We start from the raw sequence: 7,460 nt of genomic DNA, 5'->3' as shown, positions 1-7,460 counted from the left end.
TATACAAATATATATATATATATACAAATATATATATACATATACACATATATTTATATATATATATATGTATATAGATATATATTTACACACACACACACACAGACACATATATCTAAACATACATAGATATGCATATACACACATATACACATATTTAGACACAGGCAAGAGTAGATATATCTGCATACATATATGCACAAACCAACCTATGACATAAGTAAAAATATAGGCTTTATAGTTGTTTTTAAGCTATATAAAGTTGTCTATATACATATATGTGTTAATATAAGAAGTCATGTCATCAGCCAGAGTCAAATATATACGCACATATATGAATAGCCAGTAAAGAGCAGTAAAGACAATTTTAAATACAAATATATATAGGATAGCCTTACAACAAATATATTGAAGCACTCAATACTTATGAAGTTATCGATAAGTTAGTTATATGTGAAAATATAAACAGAAGTAAATGGCGTATAAATGGTGAAGTGCATATGTATATTTACTGTTTTCAAGTTCCAAATTTATTTGGGAATTGAAGTGTCTTTGCTTGTATTTTATTTGTGAATCATATGGGTTTGCTAGTATCAAAGTTTGAACTAGTGGTGAGATCAATGTATGCATTACCTAAGTTATTGTTTGATATGCAATATCTTCAACTAGGTAATTGAATTCTTAAATGCACTTTTGGAGATTAATATTGATATTGTTTGAACATAGTTTCAGTCTAAACAGGTCATCAGAACTATGGTTTACAAAGAATTTGGTATGGTTGAGTAAAAAATTTTGACTGTATTTTTATTAAATATTTTGAAGCATTTATGCAGTAGTGGTGAGTGTTTACTTAATAAGGCAAAGAATATTTGTACTATTGGTAAAATCAACAGTTATATTGATTGATTGATCATACCTAGTACAGTCTCTTTTCCTATTTTCATTGAGAGTTTGAACTCTGGAAATATTTTCAGTATATTCTATTTTCTCTTAGAATCCACTACATAATAGAACTTTATAATTTTTTAAAAACTCTTCCTATTAGATATTTAAACCCATTCAGTTTTTGGTACTTCACTCTCAGCTCAAATTACCTGTTCTCTGCATCCTTTTCCTATAGCTTCCCCGCTTTTTACAACAATTTAAACAGACAGCTTACTTGAGCTATTTCTCATAATTATTTGTGTGAATTCCTATTATAACAAACTTTTAAACAATTTCACACTAAGTCTGCTCCAAACTGTTTTCTTATCTTTTTGCCATCTGTTTGTATTTTCTTGCTATAAATATGCACACACAAAAATTCAACCAATCACCAGTGTTTAGCTCAACAGAGTAAAACAGACTTATATTTGTCAACACATATACCAACAAATTCCATCACTTTATTTTATTAACCTTGTGAAGATGAACAGCAGAATTGCCCTTGGTGGGATTTGAACTTGGAGAGTAAAGGAATGGAACAAATACCACAAGGCATATTTTCTGATGCTTTAACGATTCCACCAACCTGCTATAAATTAGTATTGGGTGCTGCAATGTAATTTGTGGCTGCTCTTGTTTTAACACACATACACTCACTCACAAATGCACACATTCCTATAAAACCACAACACATTATGTTTTCTGATATAAAAACATGGCATTCTTGAATAATTCATAGAAGAAAAGTCTGATTCTGATTCATGAAAATGGTACTATGATTATAAGCTTATGACTAAAAGTCTTATACTTTCCTTAATCTTTGTGGTCACTCATGGATACACTTAGTTCTGTTTGAGTTTGAGAATAGATGAGTGATACCTCTATACATAGGTTTATGATCCTAGCAACTAACCATGAATTTTTACATTGTTCAGAATTGTAAAATGTGATGAAAAAATAATTCAGTCATTGTACATCTATTTAATGTATGTCGTTGTACTCAACATTTGCACCTGATCAATATCATCTGATCTATTAGAACAAAACTTATTTACATCATAAAAGGAAAGCATCTCTATAAATGATCTAATTATGTGAAATAATTGTTTCTAGTATTGTCACAAGGCTTGATGTTTAGTCGACTGGTACTTTATTTTATTGATCTTGAATAGCACTTTGGTAGGATTTGAACTTGGAAAGTAAACTGTTGGAACAAATATTACAAAGAAATTTTTCTGCTGTTTTAACTATGCCACCAGACCACTGCCTTTTATCTAATCGTGTGAAATAATAATTTTTAATTTTTATTAAACCCTTTGAAAGCATTATTGCAACTTACTCATTATCCTATCATATGAAAATGTCCTTTTTTTTACATTGGATTATTATTATTATTATTATTATTATTATTATTCAGTAGTTTTATTTTTATAACGTGCTTTCACTTCACTACCGAGCGCAGCTCTGTGCGCCTTGGGTATGTGCTGTGGTTTGCTGTGGTGCTCTTATGTTTACTGTATTGAAAGTGTTTTGCGTAGAATGTGTGCAGTACCCAGTAGTGCAATTTTCTGTATGTTATATATATTTGTAAGTCCTGGTGTTTTTGTTATGTATTTGTCTGAATATTTTTTTATTATACCTAAGGCACCTACTATGATAGGAATTGTTTCTGTTTTTAGATTCCACATTCGAGTTATCTCTATTTCCAGGTCTTTGTATTTTGAAAGTTTTTCCATTTCTTTTAGAGAAACGTTGTCATCTGCTGGTTATTAGTATTAGCATTATTATTAAGGTGAACTGGCAGAATCGTAAGCATACTGGATGAAATGCATAGTTGTGTTTCACCTGTTGCTACACTCTAGGTTCAAATTCTGCCATGGTCGACTTTGCTTTTCATCCTTTTGGGGTTGATAAATTAAATACCAGTGAAACACTGGGGTTGATGTAATTGACTAGCTCCTTTCCCCAAAATTTCAGGCCTTTTGCCTTTAGTTGAAAGAATTATTATTATTATTGTTATTATTATTATCATTATTATTATTATTATTATTATTATTATTATTATTATTGAGTGAAAGAACAGTGCATGCCATCAAAGTGACATGAGTACAAATAAACAAAATCCAAAATACCCGTCATGACTACCAGTATGATAAGGGTACACTGGGCACATGTATCACAACCATATGTGCATGACATGGTGATCTCATATCAAGATAAACAGTGCATGATCTTACAGGTGGGGTCCAGTTAGAGTTTTCTTCCAGTCAAGTAACCCATTCAACTCAAAAGGTCCTTGAATAAGGGTTTTTGAACAAAACACCCCATGTTTTTGGAGGAGAATTATTCAAATCCCAAAGACTTCCTCTCAACACATGGCTATGATGCTCCCCCACTACTTCTGCTCATGATCAGAGATGCACATATCGTCAGCCATCAAAGGACATGCTCAACTGGTTAAGATCAAACAACTGACGAACAAATCTGTGGTATTGTGAAGAATATTTGTTGCAGTCCATCTTTTATACCAAGACAAAACAATGTACATGATAACACTTCCAATCAGTTAAGATCAGAAGTCATGAAAACCAGTGCCTAATTTTGCATCAGGGTATAGCCAGTACCTGGTATTGCATGCCGAGGTCAACTTTGCCTTTCAACTTTCATCTTTCGGTGTTGATAAATAAAGCAACAGTGAAACACTGGGATCAGTGTAATCGACTAGTCCCCTGCTCCAAAATTTTGGGCTTTGTGCTTTTAGTAGAAAGGACTATTATTATTATTATTATTATTATTATTATTATTATTAAGGCAGAATTTTTAGCAAAGTAGACCTCTATTGAGGTCTACTTTGCCTTTCATCCTTTCGGGATCAATGAAATAAGTACCAGTTATGCACTGAGGTCGATGTAATTGACTAGCCCCCTCCCTCAAAATTTCAGTCCTTGTGCCAAAATTAGAAACAATCATTATTGTTATTATTATTATCATTATCATTATTATTATTATTATTATTATTGTTATTAATATTATTAGGTGGTGAGTGGCAGGTTTTTTAGCATGCCCAGCAGAATGCTTAGTGATATTTTGTCTGTCTTTACATTCTGAGTTCAAATTCCACCAAAGTTAACTTTGCCTTTTATCCTTTCGAGGTCGATAAATTGATTACCGGTGAAACACTAGGGGTGATGTAATTGATTAATCTCTTCTCCCCAAACTCGTGCTTTAGTAGAAAGGATTATTATTATCGTCATTATTATTATTATTATTATTATTATTATTATTATTATTATCATTACCATGATGAGAAAAAGAGTATATAAACTCTGCTAAAGTTTGAAGCTTTCCTAAAACTATTTCTTATATCATGGAAGAGCTACTTAATAATATCATGAGGAAGAGAAGAACCCCTTAAATCATGAATGACCATGGAATTGCACTGAGAAAGTTCCCTTCCAAGGCACAAGTCTGTTTTATGGAAGACCAGCAGTCACCCATGAATACTAGCCTCCCCTCTCCATGCCCTGATATTGTCCAAGGGTAAAGGAAAGGCTGATACAGCATGACACCAGTGACATCACAACTCATTTCTACAGCCGAATGAAGTGGAGCAACATGCAATAGAGTGTCTTGCTCAAGAACACAACACAACCCAGTCTAGGAATCAAACTGACAACCTTGTGATTGTAAGCCCGACACTTTAACCACTGAACCATGTGTCTTCACTTTGCAATACATGAAGCTGTTAAATTCTCTCAAAATTTCTTTCATGGAATGTCAATATCTTTGCTGGACAACTGCAGTAGTCACAATATAACTGTGTTAATGACTAAGTCACAACTATGGGAAGAAAATTTTGACAGCTCATGAAATAAATCTAACTTTAACTGTTTAACATTCAGATTATTTTTCTCAAATCTAATACTTATTTATTCACATCGTTTGGAATTAATCATGTATTATCTCATAGTTTCAATATTTTGAAGATGTGATTGTTTACGTTTAGATATTGTAGGGTAGGTGTGAGAGGCCAGATCTGGCTGGTTTGAACATAAAATGGGGAAAATGTTTGGGTGCGACATGGCTGGTTTTACTGCTAAAAGGTTATGCTGAATTTAACAGTTTTGTGTGTTATTAAAATGGCTAATCGTTCTTGTGTGTTGTAGTAATTTCAGTGTCAACACATGACCACAAATCTAATCCCTTATTAGACAAGTACAGCTTTAAAAAGAATTTCAGTAAATAAATTTCAGACGAATGAGTAGTAAATCCTTATCAAAAATTAATATCATCTTATGCTGAAGATATTTGTCAGTATTTTGAGAAGCGTGAATATATGCAGAAAGCATTTCAAATGTTTATAACTATATTTATCATTAAGATTGATTTTTTTATATAAGCACAGGGCCTCAAATTTGAGAGATGGGTATTGTTGATTAAGATAACACCAGTGTTTAACTAGTAATTATTTTATTGCCCAATGGAAAGACTAAAGGTAAAACTGACCTTGCCAGGAATTGAATGCAAAATGTAAAAGTATGTTACTAAATATTACCAGTATTTTGTTCAACACTACTAATTCTACCCATGCAATGCTATGATTTATCTTTTAATATCCAGTCATAAAGAAAAATTAAATTTTTTATTATAAAAAGAATGACTTGGTTGTAAAGTATAATCTTAAATAAAACTTCTTTAAACTATAAATACATCTAATCGAATTTATTTGTTCTTTTATATCTCTATTTTCGAACCCCTTTTCTTCACATTAGCTTCATCTCTCTCTCTCTCCCGCACACATACAAACACTTGTACCACACACAGTACTCACAAGCACACACTGTTATTACAAAGTAGTATGTGAATTAATCGCTCATTTTTAACTATAACTATTGTGTATGCTTGTGTGTGCACCAGCATGTGAATTTAAACATATTAAGCAACAAATTATGTGAAAGGAAAGAATTGAAGTTTGAAATTTAGATCCTATATATAAACCGATTGATGTTAAACACCCTTTGAAAGTATTGTCAAGTTTCTATTCTACTCCAGACAGCTTTAGTGGATTCATTCTTATATTAAATTTTTCCAAAATATTCAAGTGTGATATATTAACAATAAAAATAAATGTAATTCTATGGAAAATCTTCCTGAGCTTATAATTAATGGTTTAATTGTATATATATAACTGAAACTTATATATAAATATTTTATTTATAATTGTAACTTAAATATATTAATATGTATAACTGTATATATATAGTAAATTGAAACTTAAAATACTGACATATTATTCTAATAAAGTATTATTCTATCTAAGTTAAAATTGATAATTTCCATAATTTACATAACTGATATTGCAATCATATAATTTTGAAAGCTTTATGATTGTACCTATGCATTAATTGATGAATATTCTTAATGAGTAATTTTGTTGATCATAGTATACAACGTCAAAATAACTATAGAACATACAAAATGAAATGTTCTATTTGTGTTAAAGCATTTATGATATATATAGAGAATAATCATAAAATGGATGTTTCATAAACAAAATGAATATGAAATTGGAACAAGAAATGAATTGGTTCCTAAAACTACGACATATTGATGGATATGAACACAACAGACTAGTATACAATTGTAACACATTATGTGGTTAAATATTGATAGGTACATAAAGTTTGTATATTTCCTTGAAAGTTTATTCTGAAAGCAGAATAGCAGAAGCAACATTCATATTTCTTTACCTTATTATTCTTAGAACCATATGAAAAAAATCCTTCCAAACAAGAAAGAGAATGGATTTTTTTTTTTTTTTGAGAAGTTTCTTTTGGTAAGAATATAAGCCAATAATGAACTTACACTCTAAAACACCAGTACTTTTCAGTATAGTGCACTTAATAATGTGGCATTTATATTTTAACAATTTACTTGTTATTTAAAATGGTATTTTTTTGTTACTTATTTGATGCAAACATATTAAGTTTCAGAGCTGCCAATATAATTAAATTTATACTAAATCCTGGATTTAGATTCACTGCAAGTCAATTACAAATGCAGAAAACTAAAAGAAAATAATGCAACAATATAATTGGTGACAAACTGATTTTTAAAAAAATTATCATTAAGGTAAACATATTGTGAAGTGCTGTGAAAGTTGCATTTCAAAATCATAAGCTTAATTAAAGTAAATATTTTAATAATTCAAATATTTTCATGCTTTTTCTATAATTTCAATTGAATATATAAAATATATGAATACTTTAAAAAACAGCAATAAAAAAAAACAATTGCTGATACATGTTTGAAGTCCAATAGGGATATGGAAATGATAATACTAAAATTAAGATTAAAGATTTTTTTGCATTATTTTTACTTTAAGACAATTTCTCTATTTGCTTTTGCTTTAAATTGTTTTAGAATTATCCTAAAATCGAACACTTTTATTTTAGCCAATCAATTGTGAATAATAATGACTTGTAATCATATGCAATCATGTTTCCTTTCATTTCTAGACTTTCACATTAATCAAT

General features: G+C 30.0%; 1 protein-coding gene across 4 annotated transcripts in view; it reads right to left on the bottom strand.

Moving 5' to 3' along the window:
- LOC106878173 (uncharacterized) overlaps positions 1–7,460 on the bottom strand; it is a 1,037,364-nt gene that overhangs the window by 130,866 nt on the left and 899,038 nt on the right. The window lies entirely within an intron of this gene.

The sequence above is a fragment of the Octopus bimaculoides genome, chromosome 8, assembly GCF_001194135.2.
Source record: "Octopus bimaculoides isolate UCB-OBI-ISO-001 chromosome 8, ASM119413v2, whole genome shotgun sequence".
Taxonomy (NCBI): Eukaryota; Metazoa; Mollusca; class Cephalopoda; order Octopoda; family Octopodidae; genus Octopus; species Octopus bimaculoides.
Note: the sequence above shows the minus strand (reverse complement) of the source record. Positions and strands in the feature narration are given on the sequence as shown.